Genomic DNA, 15,822 nt, shown 5'->3' with positions numbered 1-15,822 from the left:
TCTAAATATTTATCAATGAGACCCTGAAGTCTGGAGCAAGTTTAGAACCAGTTATCTTTCAGAATCTTTTTGGAAACAAAATCATTGCTGTGATCTTCTCCTCAGAAAGACTAACAATGATTATGACAAGAAGCAAAGTGTTCAAATGTGAATGTTAATGTTGGTTCGGCTGCACGGAGCTTGTTCGATGGCCTCCTCTCGGTTTTGTTTGCCAGAGCCTGTGTTTGTGTGTGTTTGTGTGTTCATGTTTTACTGCTCTGAGCTTTTATTTTGTGTTCATGTGTCTGATGTGTGTGGGTGTCACAGTGTGTAATCAGCTGTGTGTCTTGTTCTGTTCTTTCATACAGTTTCTTCACAGTAAACATCTGTTCAGTCTTTCCTTCCAGAGGGACACTGGACCCTCTCACTACCTACTGCTGTGATTCCACCAGCTAATGAGCCTGACACACACACACACACACACACACACACACACACACACACAGTATATAGTCCTCTACACACACAGGCATATTTCAGAGTAATCGTATGCATGTCTAATGTCCTGAAGGATTTGAAAATCATACTTTCAGAGGGAGAAATCACGTATCAGTCAGTACAGTATATGTTCTGCATCATCAGCGCCGTCAAACTGAACCTCCAGTCGCACTGTGTCTAATTAATCACGTGTTCAACAAACCTGCTCGAGGGAGGAATGTGTCACTTAATGTGTTCGGCTGTGACAAATACAGAGAAAGAAAAACAACTATCGCCCTTACCATTGTTTAGCTCTCACTTAAACATGTGACTGTTAGAGTTTGACGTGTTGGCACTATTAGCAAAGATCACACTACACTGGAGTTGTAGCTTTTTTTCTTTTATTCTGATGCTTCTGATGTAATTTAGTAAACGTGTACGTGCAGGGTGAGACATCAGGAGCAGATTCTAATTTTTTTTTTTTTTTTGGACCACTTTATGATAAAATGTACATTTACAAATGAAATCAGTTAAGGTGGTCTGGGGACCCGATTATCTGCCTCCCAGACACCTCCCTGTGGAGGTACTCTGGGCATATCCAACTGGGAGGAGATCTGGGGGCAGATCCTGAACACACTGCGGGGATTTCGTGTCCCATATGGACTGTAAATGCCTCAGGATTACTCCAGGAGGAGCTGGAGGATGTGGCTGTAGAAATGGATTCAAAGACCTGGATCAGCGGGAAATGGACTGATCAGATAAAGGTAATTGAGGTACATACATTGCTACACTCTGTAAATTCAAGTGGTAAAAGACATTAAATGAAGTTGACCACAGAGGTTATGCTCTGTGAAGAATGAAGCCACCAGCCTTTTACTGCTAGAGCATCTTTCAAGTCTGAAATCTGTGAGTTCTGCTGCTTAAAATACATTTTTTAGGGTTGAATGGCAGTTTAAGAGAAGTAAGAGAAGTATGGTAGAACAGCGGTGGAGATTTAATTCCCTGGTTGGACTCTTAAAAGCAAGGAAAAAGTAAGTAGATGTTGGAGTATTTATAGTACACAGTCTCCTGTAAAACACTTTGGATCATTGCACGCCAGCAAAGTCATATGAGACTAAGAGCAGCTGTCCAGTGTAGCAGCACAGTTCCTGCAGGATTGTTCACACTAAAAATACAGGCACTCAGGCTATTGTGATGCTCTTCTGTATGTAGTCATGAAATCTTCCCATCTGGAGTGAAACACAGGGAGTGTAACAGAGGTCTTTGTTTTGGAGAGTTCAGTGGTTAAATTGCACTGACCACGGGATGTTTCTTTTTTTTCTTCCTCTCCTGCAATATTTAGCTTTTCATTGTATCTTTCTGCAAAAAGAATCAAATTCTTGGGAGTGCAGTGCAAAGATTGGCAGGCTCTATGTGGGAATCACAAATATCCAGTTTTTCTTAGGTTAGTTAGACAAAGACTAAGAGACTTTAAACCACATACTGTTCCAGGCCCATGCATTCAACACCTCTGACTTTAAATCTAGAAACTTAGTGTTGTTGATTTTAGATTTGAACACCAGGAATATACTGAATGTGAATAAAGATGGCCTCCACATCAGACAACTCTTTTCCTCAACATGGAGTGGTGTTAGAATCAGTGTAAATCCACTGACGTTACTCAAATAATGAAATGAAATGGCTGGTGAGGAATAAAACACTTTTCCACTGTCCTACAAATCTTTACCTTTACCCAGAGTCATGGTCTGTGGCATTAGGGAGGTGAGGGATGAGGCCCACTGAGGTCTGTGTAGTGGGTCGTCCACTTTGCCTCAGCAGAACTGTATCATCCCACTGAAACCACGGCCACTTGCCAACAAACTGCCACAAGTCCTCAAGCTGCAATATCAGTAGTTTATTTACTCACTGAGATTTATTGATCTTACTTCTCTTCTTTAAACATTATAAAATAATCATTCCTTGGAATTACTGCTGTGTGTTGCCAGGCAACAAGTTGATAAACAGCAAACAGGAAGCCGACAGTTTCACAAGGCTGGGCTCAGATTATTAAAATCCTGGCCCATTTACACAGAGAGTGATCTCAGTGATTGCTCAGATTGTCTCCATGGTCAAATCAAAATAGAGAACAGTGGTGAATCCAATGCAACACAATATTATTAATATCATTAACACACATACACACAAGGCCAGACCAGGCAGAGTGAACCACTGCCCCCGGGGCCCCAGGCCCTTGAAGGACCCTGAAGGCTGCAGTTTCAGTATGTGACAATTCATCTGTGGTTATTTGTTTTGTAGCAGCCTGGTGGATGCACTGCTAGGGCACGATGTAAAGTGAAGTAACAAAGGTCCTCCTCAACAGGAGCCTTAGACTCTCACACTCATTTTCACACGTCTTCCCCCAACACTGTCCACCAAACCACAGGCTTCCATCTTAGCTGTTAGTAACATTATTCCTCCTCTCTTCCTCTGTTCCTTCTTCCCAACATCACTTTAATTGGATGTCCAGATTCTTTGAAATATAAAAATGGTATGACTATAATTTTGTGTAGTTTCCCAGAGACTGAGTCTGTAATTTTGTACTGATTAAACAATCTAAACAACACAAACTCCAGGCTCCAAGTTATTAAAGGACATGGATAGAGAATTCTTACTGGCCATGGTGTGAAGCTAAATAATCACCAACACATGCTGAGTAAGATATTCAAATTTCACAATGCTGAGATTTTGTTTTTCCCATGGAAGGAGATTACATTTATTTACACGGATTTATTGTTTTCCTCATTGAAATATAACCAGTGATGAAGGATATTTAATTCATGCACTGCATCAGCCTCTTCCCCCTACACACTGTACATGCATGTGTGTGGCTGGTTGTGTCTTTCTCTGTGTGTATGAGCGAGGGTTAGAGCGGAAGCGATGGTAAATACCTCAACCCTGCACAGGAGCTTGGAGATGAACTGAAACACTGACTGCAGGTTTGGCTTCATCACCTGGTTTTCAATCAGCCAACATCTCGAATGCCCCCGTGGCTGAGTGGGAGCAAGTCCTTGTGGCCCGGTTCCAAAATCTTGTGGAAAGTCTTCACAGAAGAATAGATGTTCAATAATGGTGTCCACATACTTTTGGACACAAGGTTTAATCAACTGCGTCTTTTGGCTCTAAAAAAAAAGAAATTGACAAATAAGAAAATGCATTAGCGCTGCTTGTGCTAGTTTTGTGCTGCTATGAAAATCGATTACCACAAAAAACATGGAACACACACATACACACACATACACATCACCGCTGTCACCAGTGCAGCCCCTCCCAATCCTTTTACACACAGGTTATGCATTACACACATATTGTACAGGCTATACTCTCCTCCCAGAAGGATACACACACAGTCCTCACAATAACTTACATATGCAACAGTGCTGCAACCTTAGCATAGCAAATGGACCATAGAGTGCCACAGCATGTCTACCTCCCTGTGAGCTGTGTACTGTAATAGACCAGCGCTACAGGGTGATGAACACACTGACGCTGGAACTCAGAGAAATGTAACTGACGTCCTGCTGATATTCTGCTAAAATAAAACCTCTTTGTTTGCTTTCTTCTCGTTGTGATTTTTCCATCACAGTTTCTGCAAAACAACACACAATTCTTTGCGTTTTGCTGGACAACAGGACGGGGGGGGGGGGGGGGGGGCAGAAACACTGAAGACTGTGTGTTTTGATCAGTGGTCGAGGTCTGAGAGGAGGGAGTCGGCTCAGCTGAGTTCACTTCCATGGAGCTTCTATTGTCTGGGCTGAACAAAATCAGAACAAGTAAGCTGTTCCCTTCTTTTTAATGACAGTATAAAATATTCATGCTGTATTCAATGACTGAGGAACCAGGGAGTGCAAATTTGCAAGTGGACCGTAGCACTTAAAACACACATTATGTTCCAGTTCGGATGAAACAAAGGGGCCGATTTTGTAATAAAATATTTTTCCTGTTCATTTAATATGTTTTACTGCACAGAGAAGTGAAAACCTGCAGGGTCGTGATGGTGGAGAGAGCAGAAAGCACTGCTACCTGGTAAAAAACTGAAGGAAATTCATGATTGAAATCATGTCAGCCATTTTTTCTTCTTTGAAGGTTGAACTTTTTGATAATGGACCAAGTCCTACAGCTAAACCCAGCATTATTACTGCCTTTATTGTATTCCTGTGAATGGGCCTCTGAAAGGGCAAGGTGAGCTCTAGCATGAGGTTGTTGTACTCACCCAAACAGGAAGTGTAAGATTAAACTGACCAACAGAGGTATTGACGCTGGTGTTCACAACTGAGCTCAGAACATGTCGGTGGCAGTGACTAAATAAGTACAGAGGAATGATGACAGGAAGGAAGCGTGAAATATCACAGAGCTGCAGTTTGAAGCTGACTGTTCAACAGTGCCATCTAGTGTTCTCAGCTGGAAGCACTGAATACAGTCAGTCTTGGCCCCAGGACTCAGGTTCATTAAACATTACTTGAGCAGAATAGGGAGCCCACTGAGGAAAAAGCATATAACCCCATTTTGAGTCCCTGAATAATAGTTGAAGAGACATTGATGGAGATGTACTTTGTAATATAAAGTAATTCTGAAAATTTTCTTTGCAGTTTTTTTCCCATAGTGTTATTCCATTAGCTGAAATGTGCTCTGAAAGAACCTCCTCTCCCTACATCCATCACTGATCATTATGGCATCTTAGTGTAATTGCCCTCCCCCTGTTGTGCATGCACACTCGCCAGGCCTGAATGCCAGCAGTAATATCTCTGGTAGCGAGCGAGCGAGCAAGCGAGAGAGAGAACGAGAGAGAGAGAGAGAGAGAGAGAGAGAAAGAGAGAGAGTGAGAGACATATGCATACCCAGCTCATTTCCACCGCCAATCAAATTACCTGACCCAGCCGCAATACATCACTGCCAAACTGTTTATTAAACAAAAAGCCATGATTAAATTATTAATGACAGAGATTAATTAAGACCCCATGCACCTCACATGCACATACAGACTTGCCAAACATGCACGTTCAAAGGCGGGAGACAAGGCACGCACACACACACAAATAAATCCATACACCACATGCACGCACACGGGCGGGGAGCTCATACACACACAGACAAAAATGCCATTACTCTTTTACACACGTTTCAAGTACACAAATGGATGCACAAACACACACTACGTTACAATGTCTGCAGCCGCTCCAGCAGAGAGGGGGTGGGAGGGGAGAGCCTGATGGATGACTTCTGTATGTGCCTAAGATACAGGAAGAGGCGTTACCTGGCTGCGTCAACAGTGAGCGGCATCAACAACAAGTCAGGACATTAACGAGTTCGTCGTCAGCAAACTTTTGTTGATATTACCACAAGGGTTTGTTGATGGTGGTGCTTATGCTGCTTTAATGGTTGGTTAGGAGTAGCATCTGTTGCTGTTTGGGGCCCAGCATGCTCATGTAAGTGTGTGTGTGTGTGTGTGTGTGTGTGTGAAGAATATGAGCTCTCACAGTCTGCTCAGCTCAACTTATTAACTCATCTTGTTCTTACATGTGCTGCCTAAAACCTAAATTTGAGCACGTAACAAAAGTTTTGAGGAACCGTGTATGCCGTCACCATGGGAACAGCTTCTCTTCCTGGTTGAGCTGTGTTCACCATCCCAGAAATAACACGTTTAATAAAAAGGATAGATGCAATAATGAACATATGTGTTGCGTACATGCTACTGTAATACCTGTAAAAAATAAAAATCTTTATGCTTTCAGCTACTAAAAGGAAGAAAACAGGAAAACTTGTTTGACACAGTTGGACTTCGGTCCCTTTGTTCCTGCCAGCGTTTCAGAATGAATGAACTGCAGTGGTCGATTTTAATGTGCAGAGAAGATGCACATTTCCAACATGGCCGCACTGGCCACACCACTCATTTTACGATGAGGGAGATCTACAGCTGGAGACTGGTCCCAGGGCAGATCAGTAGACACTGCCTATAAAAAATACACCAGTCATAAAAGAATGGTTATGTGTCTGCATGTCTGTGGCTGTGTAAAAGAGAGAGTGGATTTGCATTGTGTGTGTGTGTGTGTGTGTGTGTGTGTGTGTGTGTGTGTGTGTGTGTGTGTGTGTAAAAGAAAAAAAGCCTGAAGAGGCCAAAACAATCAACCAGTATCAGCACTTTATGGTGGAGAATACTACATCACCGTGACAACAAAGGCAGTAAAGTGCTGTATGGAGCTGTAAAACATTGTGTGATTCTGCAGTGAGATGATCGTTAGCACAGCTGGTTAATTGCCTGACCGCTCCTGTCACACACACACACACACATACACACACACACACACACACGCACGTATGCATAGCAATATACACGTGTGTGTACAAAGAGACCTACAACAGACACATACAAGTACTGTACACATTCACAAACTGTTCCCCACAGAAGCCATAAAGATGTTTGATGGATGAAGGGGGAGATTGTTCAGTGTAATCAGTCAAGGAGACAAGGCAGCATTCAGATGCTGCTTGTTGTTCCAAGAAAAATTCATCATGCTGCAATTAGTTTGCAAGACTTCAACCGTGCAGTCTCTTTATTACTTTACCAATACAACCCCACATGCAGTGTACCTGTAGTGCGGCTTCAACATGGCGTCAGTCCCAGGATACTCTGCAGAGGTGTCGTTACATGGGAGTTAAAACCTGAACGTAAAGATAGTAAAAACAGTGATGATTTATTTTGAGCTCTCCACAGAAAGCATCCTATTGATGTTTTAAAGCTGCACCACTTAATATTTTTTATGGCTCATGGCTATGTATAATGTGAGCGGTGTCACCAGGACATCACTCTGCAGTTGCCCTCAAATGTATGGAGCATGTACAGTGTCCTTGAACTCATTGATTTGACTTTCTGGCCTGTAAATGTACTGGCTTGGATCGCTCTCACTGCTCTCATCAAGTCGCTGTTTTCAGCAAAAAAAAAACAAAACAGAAAACTCTGATAACCTGATAAACCCACTGTTCATCACCTGCCCAGCACCAAGCAGCAGTCTCCCTGCTGAACACTGTGGAGCACTGAGCAGCTAAAGAGCCAGATATTTCCCTCAGGAGCTGGTGGAGATCAAAACAAGAGTTAAAAGGAGGCTGAGTAATGGCCAGAAACATGACACTGAAGGGAGAAAAATCAATGCAGATTTAGTATGGGCAAGCTCTAGGTTTCAAAACTTTATAATTCAAGACAAACTCCACTCAGAATGTTGAAATGATCAAGCTGCACAGTCAGAGGAAGGTAGAGGACATAAAACCTTTTAGAGAACAAAACCTCGCTGCTGGGGAAGTATCTTTAAAGGCACATACACTTTTGTGTCTTTTTTCCTTTTGGCTTCTGGTTTGTAATTCACACTTTCCCTGCACAGCTGTTACTCACTCACTCTTTTTAATCTCAGAAGGTGTAGACTGAAGGAGACGATGAACACAGGCAAACAAGGAGAAAAAAATCACAAAGGGATAAAGGACATGATTCCTCACTGGCTTCCCACTCAGCAGCAAAGCCAAGTGTGTTCCACTGGGGATGTACAGCTACAGAACCTCTTCCCCTGGATCACCTGTCTGCACAAATAATGTTATGTAATTGCTTCTTCTGTGGTGAATTAACATGACTGAGGCTGAGAGTGCTTGTCATAGTTCATCTGCGTAGAGTAAAACGACAGATAAAATCTAAAGCATCATAAAAATAAATTATCCAAACATTATGTTGCAGGTTGTAGACTGATGATAAACTTTTGACTGCAGGCTTCATTTAGTTTGTTGCACATTTTCGGCACATCCTGTTTGTTTGTGCAGATAAATTCATTTCAACATTACCTCCCTGTGGCCGGTGCACTCAGTGATCCTTTCAGCGTCATTCGCTGGGAGGACGCCCAACATGCCTCACTACAGAGCGTAACCAAACCCTAAAACAACACGGACAAGCACAGAGACAAACAAGGGAAAGTACTTCCATATGCCTCCATGTGTGTGTGCGTGTGTGTGTGAGGTCTGATAAAACTAACATATTTGCAAGTGTGTCAGACTCATAAAATGCATCTGTCAAATGACTTTCTACACTGTGCATGGTTTTCTCATATAAGAGAGACGCAGGTATCTGGAGGACGGACAGCACCGGTGTCCTGGGACCTATAAATCAGACAGTCCTGTGTTAACAGTAGCGACTGGGTAACGGGTGTCTGTGAAGGATCATTTGAATTAACCACTGTGAAAAATATAAATAAATCATACTTTCTAACTGTCTTTCATTCATCATATTCCTTTCTACTCTCCTCTCCACCAAGAATACATGACCAATGACATCATCCATGTGTACATTGTTTTCCAGGAAGGGGAACTCTTATACTGGAAATTACTATTTAGCTTACTTATGGACTAAAATTCACATTATAATACATGACCTGCAAACACTGGACTTCCTCCTGTGTAATTGAAGCAAATTATTCATGTTTCAGTAATTTTTAACCTTTTTAGAATTTATTTTATCACAACATGTCAAGTCAAGGAAAATGATGGGCACACCATGAGTGGATTTAACAAGGGACATTTCATATATAAATATAGTATTGCAAAGTCTTACCAAAGAAAAGAATCAATATGTGCATATTGGGAATGGGATAGTTCAGATTTTAGAAGTTATTAGAACCTGAGTGTTACTCTGCTCATCCACTCAATTCAACTTCCTCATACAACACACACAGTATACCATAGTGCAAGGGTGGGCGATCCGGTCAAAAGATCATATAATGATTCCAGTCTGATTTTATTGTGAAAGTCTTGACTTTCAGTTGTGATTTCAGACATTTGTCCACTTGCTGCTTCTCTTTGCCTGCAATGCTGTCTTCTGTTTACAGACTGTGCCACAACCAAACACACTTCTTGCTTAGTTTGTAGAGAGTATTTGTTTGGACAGCGCTGGTATTTATTTATGATCTGTATATGCTACAAGTGCTTCAATTTGAAAGTTCAGATGCTGCTGTCCCGCCCTGGGTGTCCCTGCCTACAGGCAGGTTTAAGCTGCTGTCCTAAGCTGTGTCCCAATTCAGGGACTGAAGGTTTGGCCCATTTTTGCTTTATGTCACCAGCTCAACTTTTTTTTTTTTTCACAAAAACTTGAAGTTTTAAGGCCCTTGGTTTAATAAATTGTACCATCAGTTGTTGAACTGAGATGAAACACAGGGCTTACATTTAAAAGTGTGATCCTCAGGCTCTCTGTCTGTTGTTTGCTTTCATTAATGGTGTGCAATGAAACTTGGGATAGGACAGGGGACAAGGGGACATAGGATCCAACCTTTGGAGCCTTTGTTACCCAGGAAAAAAAAGGTCACATTTCTCAGCTGCATTTGAAGAAGCCGTCCAGATGGGACAGTCGAGTGCGGCTGTGACACAATCTTCAAATGCAGCCTCTGAACCAGGACACTGCTCTGGACATCATCTCCGGTGGAGAACTGGTACATGTGACTCACCGAGGCTGCAGAGCAGAACAAGCTGCAGTTAGCGGGCTAGCTCAAACAGTTAATAATGGGCTGGTTAGCAGCGACTGAAGTCAAATATCTAAATATGACACATTTTAATGTAGCGACCTTATGACTCATCTGAAGAGATGATGTAGCAAAGTAGGATCATCCATGATATAAGACCATCAGTCCGCCCACCCCTCCCACAGTGTAGGCTAAACTGCAGACACCAGTAACTTGGTCTTATGGAACATTTTAGTGTCTTTTTGGCGTCTTCATCAAAGCAGGTTGAGCAGCAGACGGATCAATGAGTTGTGAGTTTCTTTCACATTATATATTGAGGCTGAATCAAACAATACAATCCTACACTGTCCTGCTGTGCCTCACTGTAAACATCGTGCATGCTCTGGATTTGCATACGTGATCTATGCTAACAGTGTGTGCACAGAACAAGCTTGTGTGTGTGTGTCAGCCGGTTTATGGCCAGTCAGCACTAAAACAGGCACTCACCGATAATGAGTAATGAAGGGGCATCAATAACAGCCATGAGCGACATATCTGACAGGACAGCTTTTAATAATGGCCACCGTCAGCAGAGACAGGCAGACAGACAGATGGAGAAAAAAAAGAGGGATGCAAAGTAGAGATGGAGAAAGAGATTGGAAGGGTGCAGAGGAGAGGAAAGGGGAGTGGTGATAGAGATGGATGGATAAAGATTAGGGAAGAGCAAAGGAAGGAGAGGTGGAATAACAAATAGAGACAGAGAGTAGCTGGAGAGAACAAGGTCCATTTGTTCATTATCATACCCACAAATCCTTGGCACAGGGACCGGACTGGTTGCACCCAGGGAGGGTGGCCAGCGCAGCAGATTCAAACCCAGAACCCTTTGCTGTAAATCAACAGTGTTAACTACTGCATCAGTGCCACCATACTGGTCCAGTGAGGATACCAGGAGTAAGATCAACACACACTGGCAGTGCCACGCTTTCTTTGTGTCAAGCATCGTGTAAACAGCCAGAAAGCAACACTTTGTTTTTCTTTGTACTTGTAATCTTAGAGGCAAGATCACATTAAATACAACAGGCTGTTCAGTCACAGCCAGTTGGACAGCAGTTCAGCCTGTACGGTAAGAAGCAAGGGTCTCCTTTGCATCACTTTTTAATGCACTGGGTACCTGCTTTAGCACTGGGTTCACATCCAGAGACATATTTGTGACTGGGTTCAACCAACCAAAGCTCTCTGATGAAGTGTGTTAAAAAGTGACACCAAGGAGTCCTGACCAAGTGACCTGGGAGTGAGGCTGCCCTGAAGTACTGAGAGATCTCAGTGCATTAGTCATTGAGCTAGAGCCAGGGGATGATTAGCTTAGCCTAGCATAGTATAACTGGATAAAGGCTGAAACAGCTGGTCTGGCTCTGCCCAAAGCTAAAAAGAATTTCCTACCAGCATCTCTAGAGAATATTTCTTAAATAAAAAATAACAATTAAATATAAAACTCATACATTTTCCTGCATGTGTGGTTATTCCCATGTTGCTCGGTAGATTCACTGTTACACAGAACACAACATTTGTTAGAGGGTTTTTTCCGCCCAATTAACCAAGGAAGTAGATGTAAGCTAACATCATGGTAAACTGGAACATAAAAGGAAAAGACAGTCATCACAACAACTTCTCATCCTGACCCCCCTTAATCTCCTCATCAACCACAGTATCCTGGAACATGATAAAACACCAAACTGCTTATTTTTCCTCACACTGTTTTCCTTTCCTTCACTAAATAAACTAGTGTTTACTTGGAAATGTATTAAATTTCATTTTCTTTATTGATGTACCTGTAGTATATTTTAATGGATAGTTAGTTTCAGGTAGGTGAAGCACAGATCTCTCCCTCTCTCTGCCTTTTCTTCAAAAGCATGTTCATACACATCCTAGATAATACAAAACTTAAACTTATTAGAACTGCATTGAGAATTAGATTGACATTAATCTAGTGAAGGTTCTGTGGCATATTGATAATTATACTGTAAATATAAAAGATAGAGAAACCACTCCAATTCCCCTCATAGTCTGTGGGACGTGACTCAGCTTTATAGGAAGCAAGACCAAAAGCAATTAAGACCTTTTGCAGTTCATCACTGAAATTGAATTGTGTGATATACAACCCAGTCATTATTAGCCGGCTGCTGGGCCAGAGCCAGACACCAAGATGTGTGTATTTTTTACAAATAACTGAAGAATGCAGAAAGAAAATGGATAGCACAATTTTAATTAGGCTGGAGCTATGTATTATGTTATCATGTGTGCCCTGATAATAAAGAATACCCATGGCCAAGCAAGTATAAAGTGTCTAATGAATGGTAAGTCTGTTACTACCTTAATCAAACTAATTTCACACAATTCTGGTTGACAGAGAAACAAATCAATGGAAAAATACTCTGAAGTCTTGGGAGTTTATTTCTTTTTTTTTCCCACAGTGTCTGGTTTCACATTTTAATGAAAGATGCAAGTGTCTGTGCAACAATTTCTTTTGGTTGACTGCACCACAGACTGTCTTTGGACATAATAGGCATTTGATGTGTTTGTGTGTGTGAATGCAAGAGTTAAAGATGGATGGAGAGAGATAGAAACAGACACAGACAGACAGACAGGAACACAGGGAGATAAAAGCTCCATCTTCCGTCTTACTTAAAATGTAAATGGTTGTGTTGGGATTGGTTAGGGCTGCTCTGCTAACGAGGCACATTGGGGTGATAGATGGAGCTTTAATTCTGAAAAGGAATTGAACTACAGGCCGGGGAAACATTAGTTAAGCAGCATGACACTCTTCCCATCCATCTGTGCCTCGCCATCCTCCCTTTCAGCTCTCCTTTCTGTCCATTCTGCCACCTTGGTTTGCCATTAGTCACACACCATGTCCTGCCTTGGACATCTATCTATCTATTGTTTCCTCCCTCTTTCCACCTCATCCTCATACTCTGTTTTCACCTCCAGTTTTTGCTAATCTTCCATTTAGGATAAATTCATTTTTTGCAGGAATTTTGCATGGCTAAAATGTACGGTGGGCATTGTGGGTCTGTTTGTCACCACTTTGCTCCAGATGGGAGTGGCTCAACAACTATTAGCTGGATTACAGTTAAACCTTTTGCACACATCATATCCTACTTGAGATGAGCTGTTAAGACTGTGGTGATTCCTTCACTTTTCATATCTGGAATCTGGAATGTCCCTCACTGACTGACTGAGTGATCATATTTCCACTATTGGTCAGCCAAATTTGTAGACTTTTTTCAAACAAGATTGGGTATAAACCTGATACATGACTGGACTGTGTATGGATGCCGACCAGGGTCTTAGGGCTAGATCTCTTGTTACAGGCAGTCTGCTGAGCCGCTCTGGTTTCCTGGCTGCTCTGAAGCTGCAGGGAAGCAGAGGAGCACTGTACTACACTGAACCTCAGCAAATAAAATACTTTCATTACATGTATCATTATCAGTAAAGGAGGCAAAAGGAATAACTAAACATAAGACATGCCAAGCAGAGAGAGCAGGAGAGTGAGAGGGAGAAGCCTTTGCTAACTGCTTAAGAAACTAGCAGATCTGAATAGCATGTAAAACAACAGAAACACCAGCAACCAGAAATGAGACAATACACTTACTGCATCAGAGCAATGAAAGCCCTGTTAAGAAAGGGTTTTGGCCTACTGACAGACTAGAGGACTTCCAGTTACAGGAAATGTTGAGTTTGTGTTATCACTTAACACAGTAACTTTAACACTGAAAAACTGGAGCAACTAAAAACAAGGCTTCATACTAAAATACTGCTTTGACTAATTATACATATAAAACAGAGGAAGTTCAAAATAAAGACCTGCCTCTAATACAAGCCTGCCTCAAATAAAGGAGTTGAGGTAAATAAAGGCTGAGCATGTTCTGTCGCCTCTAACTCTGAAATCACAGCTCAGAGTTTGACTTGAATTTATGTGTTTGATGAATTTGTCAGACGTCGGAGTTATAAAATCAGAATTTGACCACAGGCAGTCCAGCCATATAATAGGTTTTCAGATAGTCTTGTTTCTAAACTGGTGAGAATCCACTTTAAGTATTAGATTGTATCTTCTAAGAGAGAGTTTAGGTTGCAGCACAGGAAGTCAAAATGTCTTAAATTTAATGCAAAACTCAGTTATATTTAATAGTGATAACTTAAGTGTGAGGGTAACCCTGCATTGTTATTCCTTTCATCATTCCTTTCCTCGCCTCACACCTTCTTCCCCTCATCTAGCTTTCTTTACCATCCTCCCGCCTACAGCGTTCATCATTCATCACCCTGCATCTGACACTGTTTCATTCCTGCTGTGTACTTACCTTCCCTTCCTCCTCCCCTACAACATATTATTCCTCACACCAGCCATCCGTCCAGCCGGTGCCATCCCTCCCACTCTTACACTTTATCATTTCTCTTTATCTCACCCTTACATCTCTCTGTCTTTCCTGAACCTCTGCAGCAGCACACCCAGCCAACCAGCCGTCCCTGCTGCTACGTTACATATTCCTCCCATTTATCAGTTCTCCTCCTTTAAATCGTCCCTTCACCTGTCCTCCTCCACATCTCACTCTCACAGTTTATCACTTCATCCTTCTTTACTTTGATGCTGTCAGCCTGTTTGGAAGTTAAATTCTACCTCCTCCTGTTATAGCTTCTTTTCTTATTTCTTCTTTGTCTTATCCCTCCATCCCGGCATCTAGCCACCTGCTCGCCCTTAAACTGTCCTCACAGTCAAATAAAGTATTTATCAGCTCTTTCTGACACCACATACCCATCATATTGCAGTTTCAAGCCAGGTTTAGTCATAACCCAACAATCTATTCCTCCCCGGCTATGGTCAATCCATCTTCTCTTTTTCCCCTCCCTCCCCCGGTCATCTCCCTCCTCTTCTCTCCTTAGTGTTTCATATGAGCCAGCAGCAATGTAATGATTGGTTTAAACAGGTAGTCTGTATGCATGGAGGCTCACTAAACTATACTAATGGTGTGTCTGTTTGTGTCTAGTGCCTCCACTGTCCTGTGTGTGTGTGTGGTATGAGCCTATGCATCCTCTATCACATTATTGAGTTCCAGTATGATGAGTGTGTGCAGCTTGGAATTCACAGCCCAGAGTGTATGTGTGTGTTCAGTGCTGTTATTGTCTTCTCCGGTAATTTATCAGGGGTAAATCAGAGTTTACAGCCAATGTATACATCACAGTATGTATCTGTGTGTTGACACACATTGTAAATGTGAAAATGAATGGTTACCTGTGTGTGCTTTAAATTCTTGGCATTACAAAATGAGAACAACAGGCTGCATGAAATGGAATCATGAACTCTTTAGTCTTTATTCCTTTCCTTTTGAAACAGCATGGTGGCACAGGACAATAGACATGGGGATTCGTTTGGACAGGGAGCTTTAATGATTTGTGATTATTGGTCAAACTTTCCTATCACACCCAGTAGTGCAGTATGAGTTCACCACTGAAAATGCATGAAGTTCTGTAAAGGTTCCCTGTGGGATTTTTTTGTTTCTGTTTTATGAAAACACATTATATTTACCCTGCAGGCCATAAACAAGTCTCAAAAACATTTCTTTCCTCATGAGCCATTTGCAAAACCATGTGCTTGTTCACTCGACTCACTAAAGTTTGACTGGTACTGAACATGAATGTCCACATATGCCTTCTAGTATAGAGCACAATGCACCAAAACTTTTCACCTTTCTTTCTGGGAGCAGGAAGTAGTGAAGAACCTTTACCCTTCGACCATCGTTGGCGTTTACAAGACCAGAGGTTATAATACGTCCTTTGAGCAGCTCTACATTTTAAAAACAGACTGAGTGAC

Source organism: Trachinotus anak, unplaced genomic scaffold (genome assembly GCF_046630095.1).
Source record: "Trachinotus anak isolate AG129_WGS33_773 ecotype Australia unplaced genomic scaffold, CSIRO_AGI_Tana_v1 ptg000039l, whole genome shotgun sequence".
In the NCBI taxonomy this organism is placed as follows: domain Eukaryota; kingdom Metazoa; phylum Chordata; class Actinopteri; order Carangiformes; family Carangidae; genus Trachinotus; species Trachinotus anak.
Note: the sequence above shows the minus strand (reverse complement) of the source record.